The sequence below is a fragment of the Alexandromys fortis genome, unplaced genomic scaffold, assembly GCF_014885135.2.
Source record: "Alexandromys fortis isolate MF-2015 unplaced genomic scaffold, M_Fortis_MF-2015_v1.1 scaffold_76, whole genome shotgun sequence".
Lineage (NCBI taxonomy): Eukaryota > Metazoa > Chordata > Mammalia > Rodentia > Cricetidae > Alexandromys > Alexandromys fortis.
Window position 1 is genome coordinate 7832516 of NW_026067997.1, and position 12269 is coordinate 7844784.

The 12269-nt window shown below is 44.2% G+C and overlaps 1 long non-coding RNA gene across 2 annotated transcripts in view; it reads left to right on the forward strand.

Annotated features, from left to right (window-relative positions):
- Positions 1–12269, forward strand: part of LOC126512547 (uncharacterized) — a 51741-nt gene that overhangs the window by 33021 nt on the left and 6451 nt on the right. Inside the window, exon 3 of one of the 2 annotated variants that reach the window (XR_007595081.1) lies at positions 10307–10361. The exons of the other annotated variant lie outside the window; for it this stretch is intronic. This is a non-coding gene — a long non-coding RNA (uncharacterized lncRNA). Of the gene's footprint in view, positions 1–10306; positions 10362–12269 lie in introns of those variants that run through there. 2 annotated transcript variants of the gene reach the window in all.

The following is a 12269-nucleotide window of genomic DNA, read 5'->3' on the forward strand; positions in this document are numbered from 1 at the left end:
ACTGTGTACCCACAAGCCTTTTCTGTCATCTTCACAGATAGAAGAAATTTGAGAGAGAAGAAAACCATGCTGTGTGCATTTGAGAAATTATGAGGACCCTTAGAGTTTTGGTTGTGGAAACCTTTGCAAGATGATTAATGCCTGATCTCAGTTCAAAACACACGAAGATGTATTTGGTGGAGACTCTCAGAGAGCAGCTGACCCTAGTCTCTTCATACTATAAATGGAGAAGTTGTGTAGGGGAGCATCGCGGCTTGTCCAGCATTTTCCTGGGGGTTGGATTTAGTTTTGCTTCCTACACCAGGGTTTCAATGACTCAAGAAGTCTACAAACAGATGTGCCCATATAGGAGACCCATGAACTGAGCATAGAGTCCCCGAGCGCGTGGGTTAGGTGGTTCCGGCTGAATTCAGTGCAGAGGTCACACAAAGGGCAATCTTTTGGCATCGATCGCTGCAGGAAAGTGACAGCTACAGAATTAGAATTCACCACTCCCTCAGGGCGATTTTTAAGGGCCCCATAAAGAATGGCCCATAACTTAGGAACAAAGCTAGCCTGCAAAATGTTCCTATTTTAAGATGTTGCCAGACATTTGGTGTTAGTCTATCCTTAATCTACAAGCTCTTGGTTCTTTACAAATTTCTTAACCAAAATCTTCAGTTCAGTGACAGGGGAGCTACCATATTTTTCTTCCTAGAGTCATATCTGTCCTTCCTGTGTACCCAAGGGTTCAGACACTATTGACAGGAGTGGAACTGTCATCAAGAGTTAATAGGAAGCTCCTGAATAGCAAGGAGCAGAGGGGTATGAGGCCCACTTGGATTTCCTGCTCGGTTCTAGACAATTAGCCTCACGGCCAATTACGGAGAAAGCTAGAAAGGCCAAGAGTTAGCTAGGAATGAATGCTGCGCCTAACACATATGTTTAGAAAACCATTACAGTTAGAAAGAGTATGCATATCAGATTGACTAAGGAAAACTAGCAGCCACCAGGATTATGACATTGCAGAAGGCTCTGAGGGAGTGGAGCCCGAGAGGATGAACTCAGGGTGACTTGTGAGGACAGCATAGATCTGGCTACAGAGAACTTGATCTTGTGTGGTTTTGGTTGTTGTTTTTTATTTTTTGTTTATTTTTACTTTTCTTTTTTACTTCTTTCTTTCTTTCTTTCTTCCTTTCTTTTGTTTTTGTAAGAGGAACTTCTGTTGCAGGAGACAAAAGGGAGAGAAAACCTAAGCTTATATCCACTACAATTTCAAAAAGCATTTGGTCACACATTAAAGTTGATCATGGTGAGGGTGAAATACCTTAATGTGAAGACAAAATACTTCCCAAACAGGAACCAGAACAGGGTAATAGCGGAGAAATGGGGTTGCTTTGACCCTTTTTATTTTATAAAATTATATGAGGAAACAAAGACTTTGGTTGTTTTTATGTTTCCTGGAGTTTGTTATCGTTGTTGCTGCTGTTGTCTTTGTTTTGTAAGAAAACACGAAACTGAAGCAGTATCAAAGGTCTCACAGAGTAAAACTCTGTGCTTTCTCCTTTCCAATTCTTCCTCGGATAGCTAGCCATGGGGTACTTTTGCTGCGCCAACACTGTAGGAACTTAGATTATGGGTGACTCCAACAGACACCCCCTTCTCCCCCGAGTCCCCCTTGGCACTTACATGGGCGTGGATGTGACATAGGCTCTGTCAATCATGTTATTTAATTACAGCATAAGAACCTAGATCAAAATATAACTCAGTTCCTGGAATTCTGCTACAGCCCACCTTCCAGTGCTTGTCACAAACATCATCTTCACAACCAGAAGCCGTAAGGCAAGGCTTCTTGAGGTCTTTTGTTTCCAAGTTAGGATTAAGGTCACATAGTGTGTCCATGTAGACAGAGCAAAACATAAAGGTTCCAGAAAACAAGAATCATGACATTTCTTTTGGTTCCCACATCTCTGAGTCATAAGTTACAGGAGACCACAGAGACGGTCACAGAAGAACCTCAGAAGTGGGTGATAGGTTGTCACTGATAAGATAATGACAAGTCTGCTCTCATGGCAGCTAGAAGTAGGCAGCACGGATGGGATTGAAGGCTGCCCAGTGCCAAAAGAGGGGTACAAGAAAATACATAGAATTTTACATTTTTTAAAAAAAATCTATAGATTGATAAAGTGACAAAGATTCTCATGGATCTGTGGAGGGTTTGGGGATGCAGGTTTCTTAAAGAGACAGTGAAGACATCTGAAGTGCACAGTGCCAACTCTGGGAAGTTTAATTTGCAGCAGGTTGATAGAGGATGGAGTCTTTAACAAGCAGTATTGTCTAGGAGGCAGATCCAATTGTCTGGGAGGGAGAGCATGCTGGTGTGTTATCAAAGGCTGAGTTACACTCTTAGTAGACAGAGGAGAATTTGATAGACGATGTTGAGCTATCAGCTCTAAGGGGGCAACACAGGAGAGCACTGAATCTGTCTTCAAAGCATTTGTTATTAAGAGAAGAATGTAGACACACTTCCCGATTCCTCTAGAAAAGCAGGTAACAACGCATGGCCTGTGAGATTAGAGCAGACACAGACAGGCCTGATTTCCACCGAACATTTGCTCGAGCCATGTAAGCCTTGGTAGAAATGCTGTGTCCAAAGGCATCAAAGGCATGGTAGTTGAATATGTGTCTTTCCTCTGTTCTTTCCTCTCATCTGTGTTATGCTCCTTGCACACACACACACACACACACACACACACACACACGCACACATGCAATGAGGAGCGGACCTGCATTTATAGTACTGACTGCAGGGAGATTCTCTCTTACAAGTAATCCATTAAATCTCAATTCGCGGCTGTTCATAGCTGTGCATCAAAAGCCCAGTGATGATGGACATGTTCTGAGAATCTGTGTGTGTCATAATCAAAGCCATAGGTGTGGGGACTAAATGTGGGGTTCGTGATGGATATTCTTGGACTTGCTGGGTATTTTAGCGTCTTCTGTGGCTAAGCTGTCTTTACCAGGTAAACCCCATTCCCTTCTGTGTGTGTGTATGTGTGTGTGTATGTGTGTGTGTGTGTGTGTGTGTGTGTGTGTGTGTGAGAGAGAGAGAGAGAGAGAGAGAGAGAGAGAGAGAGAGAGGATAAAAAGCAGACATGACATTGATCTGCTTACATAAGGAGTTTTCTGGTTTCCAGGTATGCCTCTAACAAACGTTTGTATCAACTCCAGAATCAATCTACCCACAGTGCTCTCCTTGTCTTGAAATTACTCTTCAGCCACTGCTTATCATTTTCTTGTGACTACTTTTGAATACGGAAAACTTTCTGCATGTGTCAAAAGTGAGTCTGCCCTGAAATGCACATTACAGCTATGACTGGCAACCTCGCCTAGATTCCAAGTGTGGAAGTGATTTGGAAAGCTGGGATGGCTCTTCTTGGCTGTCAACTTGACTACATCTAGAATTAACTAAACCCAAGTTACTGGGTATACCCGTGAGGGATTTTTTTTTTCTTAATTAGATCATTTGAACTGGGATGACCAAGCTTTAATCTGGACCTTTTGAAGTGGGAAGATTCATCACAAATCTGGGCCATGACTTCTGACGGCAGCCTATAAAAGGGAATTTGAAGAAGGAAGCTTTCGCTGTTTGCCTGCTTGACTTGGGTCTCACGGGCAAGTGCATTCCTTCACTGGCATTAGAGCCTACTCTGTTGGGACTCCAGCACACACCGAAGAGCAGCTGAGACATCCAGTCTTATGGACTGAACAGCTACTTGATTCTTGGACTTTCCATGGGTTGACAGCCATTGTTGGACTAACTGGACCCCAACCAGTAAGCCACTCCAATAACTCCCTTATGTATGATCTAGATTCAGAATGTCTGGGGTATATTCTCTGTGCTCTCTGTGTTCCATAACAAAGGTAAACTGCTCATGGAAACTTCTAGTTGGTGCATTTTCTCAATTACGTGTTCTTCCCCTGTGGTAGCAGGGACAGCACAGTTGAAAGGAGATGCTGTTTCAGGTGCACGCTGTTTTATTAGGAACAATTGGAAGTTCAGGTCTTGAAATCAGTGGCAAAGAAACTGTGAGCCAATTCCCTTCTTTTAATTCCTTGGGTCACATCTTCTTAACAAGCAAAGAATCGGTAGAGGTGCCTGAAACCAGAACCCCCACATTATTTCCTTCTAGCTATATAGAGTATGAATATGATGCTCAGAACAAGGTCAGCCCAAGCATACAAGTTTCTCTTCTTCTCCAAGTTAGTGTTGTGAGAGAGTGGTGAGAAGACCATAGCTCCAACACTGAAGTGGCTGAGCAGCACTTCTAGTCTACAGGAAACTTCCCTTGCTCCGCGTTGCCGGACCTCCTGGAAAGTCAAACTCAAATGCCAAAACCTCGATTTTTCTTTTAAAGTCGGGAATCTCAAACCACAGCAACACCCAACAGGACTCGCAGGGACACAACCTATCTTCCAGCATCAGGCTCTGAGCAGCAGCAGCCGGCAGTCAGGAGACTGGAGCCCTGTGCTCGTGTAAGCTGCCAGGTGTTTGTAACTGTTACAGAAAGCCTCTGTGTGCCCTGGAAGTCCGTTTCTGCCGGGAATAAAGAAATACGGTGCCATGGATCTTCCTCGCAGAGGCTTGGGACTCCTGGGAGGGCTCAAAGACCTGCGATTTCCTACCTGGGTGGTCAGAAGACCTCACACAGGTTAGGCCCTGCTGTGTGCCTTCAGGCGTTGGGTGTCCACAGGTCAGGAAGGGCTGTTGTTAGCTTACAGCTCTGTTTCGAGGAATGCTAAAGTGCTCGGAGGTTATCTCTAACCAGAGGAGGGAAGAAGACGCGATCCCTCGCTGCTCTAGAGGGGAGATGCTGGCAACAGCCCAACAGCGAAACCTGGGCACAGAAGGAAGGTTGTTCTGAGAGGCAGAAAGACACCGATGGGGTGGGGCCCACAGATAATTAAGGCACCGAGGACTGAGCCCAATAATAATAATGATGCTAATCACAGTTCCATTTATTGACCGCTGGCTCTGAGCCAGATACTGTGAGAAGCACTTTACAAGCGTGAGCTCATTTAATTCCTACAGAGGCTCCAGAAGGATTAAGTAATTTGCACAAGGTCACCCAGTAAGTGGGAGAGCAGAGTCTAGTGTGACCGACTGCAAGCCTAAGTGAAGAGCTGGTGGCCAGTGGGACTTAGAGGGACAGAGGTAGACCAAGTAGCAACTAGTTTGCCAAGGAGGGAACATAGGTTGTATGTTCTTTTAGCATTCACTTCTGTCTGTCTGTCTGTCTGTCTGTCTGTCTGTCTGTCTGTCTGTCTCTCACACACACACACACACGCATACACACAAAGATCACTATAATCATCATAACTTCAACTTCATGGCTTTTCTCTTCCTAAAACGCCCACAGTTTGTTGTCTCGAGAAAGCAATATTTAGTGAAACTTTTGAAAACCCAATTCTCTTTCTTGCCTGTTTCCCCAGACCTACGAGGCAGCATTTTATTCTGCGTGTATCTAGTGACATGATTCCAATCATAATAAAAGAGCCACGGACCATAGAATGACCTGCTTTTTCTGAAAAGCTTTTGCTGATACAGCAACTGATTTTTATTTTCCTATTAAAAGTGAAATTTAAAGACCCCCTTTAGCAGCTGACTGCATGAACGACCACCTCCCCAGTCCTTCTCAACAGCCATATTGTTCAGAGGAAACAGAGCTCTCAATGATGGCCAATGAACCCCAAAGTCAGGCCTGGAGCCTAATGGCATATTAAATTATTTGACATTGTCAAGGTCACCACTCTCTGTCCTGGAATCAATCTTTCCCTCAATCAGAGAAAGCATAAAGGCTTGCAGGCTCCCCTGAGACGCCGGTTAGGGGGTAAAGGGGTGAGGAGACAGATGAGATGATTTACTTCTATAAGCATCTTGTGCCTAGAAATTTCCACACTCCTTGCTACTATAAATCCACAGGGAAGGAGAAAAGATGGGAAGGTTTTGAGGGTGCAGAAGGGAATGGGGTTTGCCTGGTAAAGACAGCTTAGCCACAGAAGACGCTAAAATACCCAGCAAGTCCAAGAATATCCATCACGAACCCCACATTTAGTCCCCACACCTATGGCTTTGATTATGACACACACAGATTCTCAGAATATGTCCGTCATCACTGGGCTTTTGATGCGCAGTTATGAAGAGCTGCTAATTGAGATTTAATGGGTTACTAGTAAGAGAGAATCTCCCTGCAGTCAGTACTATAAAGGTAGGTCCGATCCTCATTGCATATGTGCATGAGCCATTCAGGATGGTTCTAGACTATGCTTGGCACCCAACCAGGAAGGAGGAAGAACTGTAAAAGCATCATATCTGACACCACCTAATCAGCTTATATGAGTAGAAGAACGAACTCTTGAAGCAATGGAGGAAGCCACCCCAACAGGCTGAGAACATGGACCAGAGTACTAATTAGCTAGCAAGTAAGGCGTGAAGAGGCATGAGACATGTGATCTAAGTAGACCACAGTTCTGTTGACTTAAGTTCTTTATCCTTAGTGACAAGTGTCAAGATCAAACTTTCCATATGTCCTCAGGCCTGTGATGAGGCATTTTAGAGTGTGTGGAAATGGTTTAAAATGAAAGGCAAGCAAAGTGGTTCTTATTTTCCTACTGGTAATTGTTAACCCAGAAGTTGGTGACATGTAGCAGCCTATATTCCTACTGGTACTCACATGGCAGGAAAAAAGGACAAGGTGAAGGAAGGCCATACCAAGCTGTTTGGGATCCTATTTTTCATTTTATTTTTAAAAGACTTTGCTTAATTTTTTTTTTAAATATAAGCTTTGTTTAAACTGGCTTGGTGGGAGCCTAGGCAGTTTGGATGCTCACCTTACTAGAACTGGTTGGAGGTGGGTGGTCCTTGGACTTCCCACAGGGCAGGGAACCCTGATCACTCTTTGGGCTGACGAGGGAGGGGGACTTGATTGGGGGAGGGCGGGAAGTGGGAGGCGGTGGTAGGGAAGAGACAGAAATCTTTAATAAACAAATAAATTAAAAAAAATAAAATAAACCCTAAAGTTCGATATAACCCTGTCTGTAGAGCACCTTATCCGGGGCTTGCCAAAGCCTGTGCCACCAGAAGTAGGCTGTTAATATGAGTGAATTCTAGAGTTGGGCAAAAAAGACAGTATGTGGGGGAGCAGGGTCTGGGAGAATTCAGGATCTGTAGACAGGTGTGCCTGTTATCTTTGTTGCTGCAACATAAAGATTTAATCCAGAACTAACAGCGCCTCTGGGTTTTCTGAAAATGAAAATATAGTTTTAATGGAATTTTTTTCATGTTTAAATTACACTTTATATGTGCACAGAGGGAGATATATACACCATACAGACACACACACACACACATGAATACAGAGACACACACGTATATACATACACATATAAACAAACACATACTTCAAATGACCCAAATGGCCCAAATGACCGCATCAATCAGTGACGTAGAATGCCTGAACTAGAGCAGATTGTCTACAATAGAGACAGAAATAATATCCACAAAGGTCAGATGAGTTGCCCAAGGTCATACGACTAGCTAGCAGAAGAACCCCGGAAATCACTCATGTTTCCTGTCTCGTAAGTCTCAGTTGTGTTCACTCCACCACGCTGTAGTCAAGCTATAATAAGTCTTAGAGATTTTACAAAGTTTCAGAGTCCAGGCCTGAGAAATAATCCCTTCATTCTCCATGGCCCTCGTTCTCAGAGTTTCAGTAATTAGCCACACTCGCCAATATGGGAGGTCTGGGGCTTTCATGTGGCTATAAGTCCTTCCCAGTTGTGTCCCTTTAGGACTTGTCTTCCCAAGGCAATGTGTGAACAGTTGGGGTCATCATCAAAGAAGGTGGAGAATGGTACCTTGACTTAGCTCACTGGGGCAGCTGTGGAAAATCCTCCCTCGTATATTGGCTTGTAGGCTATTAACAGATAGCATTTAAGTGCACAGCCCCAGAGCCAGCAAAAGCCTCCTAGTTGCTCATTTGCAAGAGGAATTACCGAGTCCCAGTTGCATTTCCTACTACGAAAAGACAAAAGCTCCCCAAGAAAATCATCTCTTGATGTCTGATAAAAATAGAATTGCAATTTACCCTCCCATCTACGCCCCCGACTCTAAGCTCTCCTGGTCTATTTTCCATCGTAATGGCTGATGTAGATGGATTCCTGGGGTCTGCAAGGCTGCTGATGACTTTAATGGTCTTGGGCTCCCTGAATTTTGATTGATTGCTGTAATCTGCAAAAACTATTTCAGGACATAGATTTATTATTATTAAGCCTATAAAGTGGTGTCAGGGTCAAGGCGAGCCAATGATGTGTGTTGTAATGTAAAGGATGGAAGTGAATGGCAGGAGGGAACAATGTTCCATCTCACTTCTGACCTGACACCAGACCTTTTCCCATAGGGGAAACACATTTAGACCCCACGTGCATGTACCAGTGGGGATGGCCATGGATGAAGGGAGGAAAGTCAAACTATGTATTCACTAGTGTTTCCTACATTTCTGAATCCCTTAAAGACATTTGGACAGAATTTTTATTCAGTTCATTCCCCCCCTCCCCACGCACACAAAAACCAAGGAGTTAAAAGAGTCAAAGACAAAGAATAAAACCAACCAAACAACAAAGCACTCTTCTCTCGAGAAATTATGCAATAGGGATCACAGAATTTGTTAAGAAAAAAGACCTGAATAACAGCATCTAGCCATTTTGCCCTTTTGACATTGCTAGAATATTCTCCATAGTAAGTGCAGAATGCATGCTATTTTCAAGTGTCCATGAACCAAAGCAAGCCATATTTTGAGCCATACTTGAACTTGACAAAAGGCTAGAGACTGCCACAGAGTGCTTTCTCTGAGCATGAGAGAATTACACCAGAAGCCACAGCCAGAAAGAGAGCTTGGAATTCCACAAGTATTTGAAAATTAAGCAATGAATGTCTAAATGACCCCAGAGCTCCAAGGGAAACGCTCAGGGGAAATGAAAATATTTATAAGACTCGAAATAAAGACAAACTGATCAAGTTTTGTGAATCCAGTTAGGAGAACACACAGAGAGAAACATAGAGTACTAATGTGTAGGGCAGGAAAAAGCAATGTTTTACATTCATAATTAAACATCTACTTAAGAAGCTAGAGATGCAAGTGCACATGAAACCCAAAGTAAGAAAGTGGCAAGAAATGACAGACCAGAAGTTAATGAAGAAAAATGGTAGAAATTGCTTCCTATGTGTTAGTGTTTGCTGTGTGCTATGATCATCACAGAATACCTTAAAGGATCCCTGGCTATTCTAAAGTCCTTAGAATGACCAGGAGATTCCCATGAGACAAGATCTCCCCAAGAATCAAGTTAGGGAAGAAGAGTTGGACATCAGTGAGGCTGGCCTGTCTGCTGTGGTGGCATCAGGGGTAAGGTGAGCAGCTAAAGAGCCACACACCTGTGGTGTCTCAGGGCACAACCCAGACACAGACTCGCTAACCCATGTAGACAAAAAAGAGAACTCAAGAAAATACTCCAATCAAAGCATGATTTCCCAGAGTCAGGCTAAGGCCTCAATCCTAGGATCAGTGTATTGAGTATGATTTTCCTTGCCTTTTCACCTAACTTCTGGCCCAAGTGGCCAAATCTGTGTGTTCTTGGGCATATCCTGTTCTGTGGCCCCATAAGGGTCATTATACCAGCTGTGAAGTTCTCAGAGGGGAGACTGCACATCACCACTCTCTGCTGAACTCATCCATACAGCCCATCTACCACAGACTAGGAACAATCGGGAGGCAGCTAAAGACTAAAGACCAAGACACACATTGCCCTATCCTCTCAAGACTTTGGCAAGGAGAATCGAACTATGAGAAAATAATTACAGATGATTAATGTTTACTACTGAATTACTGGCATGAGCAGTGAATGCCCAAGTGGACCCTACTCGACTAGTTACTGATCATGTCCAAGCATTCTGTTCAGATAATTTGGGGAAACCTTGCTGTAGACCTCTTTAAGGATGTTTTCTCCAGACTTCATAGGCTGATACCCAATACAACAATTCCCTGGGACAATGATGTCAGGGCTTCTGGGGGATGCAGACCACAGGTAGCTTCCCTATGCAGCAGACCAGCCAGCCCAACCATCACGGAATACTGCTTGGTAACCCTGCCTGAGAATCTCTAGGTAGGAGTCCCATGGTTACATGTGGAGAAGGAAAGGACCCTACCTTTAAGACTCAGTTGATGATGTGATGATGTGGGTTTTTTTTTTCTTCTGGTATCTCACTGCCCAGCTCACATGCTCCCTGTGCCTCGCAGACACAGAAAACAAGGGCCAGCATGAAGCTGCACCAGTAAGTCACTGCCACTGTTAAGATATCCACCCAGGGACAAGGTAAGGGCCTCCTTCCAGCCAACATCTGAAAAGGAGTGCTGTGGGCTGAAGGCCTGATGTCTTTGGTATCACCTTGGATTCAAAACCAGGGCAAGAACAGAGACGCCACATGTGAGGATTTCTGACCGCAGCTTTCAGCCACCAGCAGAGTTACCAAGAGGTGCAGGAAGTGCTTGCTAGACCATGTGAACAGCCATGCAATCTGGCAAGAGAAGCTGATTCCAGGAATTATTCACATTGAACGTGTGAACACGCATGTGGCTCCCATTTAGGGTTGCCAGGGGCTTCCCAGGCCAAACGGTTATCTGAAATTTGATTGAGCTATTCAGCCTATGTTTTATTTGTTAAGCGTCTTTGCTGTTAGATTGTTCAGACTCCCGTAAATTCTGTCCACGAGGTGCTGGCTTTAAACATGATGACTTCATTATAGATGCCATCACGGCCAGCTTAGTAGAAGCCCAGGTCAGATACAATGCAGTGTGCGGAAACCCTCCAGCTACCAGCTCACTCACTAGGGGTTCGTACTGGTACATAGGAGAAGCCCATCCATCTTATTTCAAAACTAGAAAAAGACTGAGTCCCATCAGCAGTGCTTAGCGGGACAAAACAGACTAAATCACTGATCTTTAACCGGGAACACCTTGGCACTGCCTGGGGGCTGCTTTGCTTTTGCTTGTGTCAGCTATAGACAAGAGGCAATGTTACTGGCATCCTTTTGGCGGAGGACAAGATAAGCAACCTACGGAGCACAGGGACTCTCTACACTGGAGAATCATCCAGTGTAGAGTGTAGTGATGGCTGGGGTTAGAAGCCTAGACCAGAGGAAGCGTAACCACATCCTAGAAGAAGGCCAACACCCTAGGCAAATCTATGAGGGGAGGAACACTGTCATCCTCCAATTCTAACTTATTTCCTTTTCTCCACAGAGAGCCCAGTGTTTCAACGCTACCTTGACTTGAGAGAAAACAGTATCTGCCTCCTGTACTCCAGCTTCCACTTTAGTATTGATGGCGTATTAAGCTAACTTCCCAAACACATGCCTCTTGCCCGGGAGATGCTCTCTGAGATGTAACTACGTCCCCACTTGGGAACCCCTTTATGGTCTTTGCCTGGACACAGAATCTCCCATATTATGTAGGAAAGCCATGTGCCCAGTAAAACATACCGACCCTTTTGAACATTTTCTAAGATAGAAGTGAATATGAGGTGGAACAGGAGGTTTGGGAGAAGAAAACCCCTGCCTAATGAAAACAGACACACTCGGCTGGCACCGGGCTGGGTGGCTTTTGTCCTTCTCTTCTTACCCAGAATACAGCTGTGATGGGTGAGAGCAGCAGTTTCCAAAGACACACACAAAAGGGGCTTGGGTAAGAAACTGGAACAGGGGCTGGGTCAAGAGGGTGTACCCCTCTGAACTAGTTATAACTAGGCTTCTTGCCACCAATAAGTAAATAAATGACTTTTGAATTTACCATTTCACTATTAAAAAGTTGAATTTCTGTTGTACACCAACAAACTCATATTTTTATTAACCCATAGAAGGTTTGGGAAGAAACAGCCTTGACCCAAGCATTGCATTTATTTTCAAAATTCTAGGAGTACTAGGAGTCTTAAGACACGATGAGGTAGTTAGAAACGAGGACTTGGCCGTTTCTTCTTAGCTCACATGATGCTACTCTCTTCTGGATACATGAATGTCCTAGTGCTGAACCAGAAAGCTCATTAGAAAATCACTTCGCCAGCTCTTAATGGTGTGAGTTAAGGCCACAAAGAGTAGATGCATTTTAAGGAGGTGACTAATTATGGGAAAGGCTTAGGAGTCCTCCACAAAGCGTCCTCCGTGAATAGTGGGCCAGCCTTTC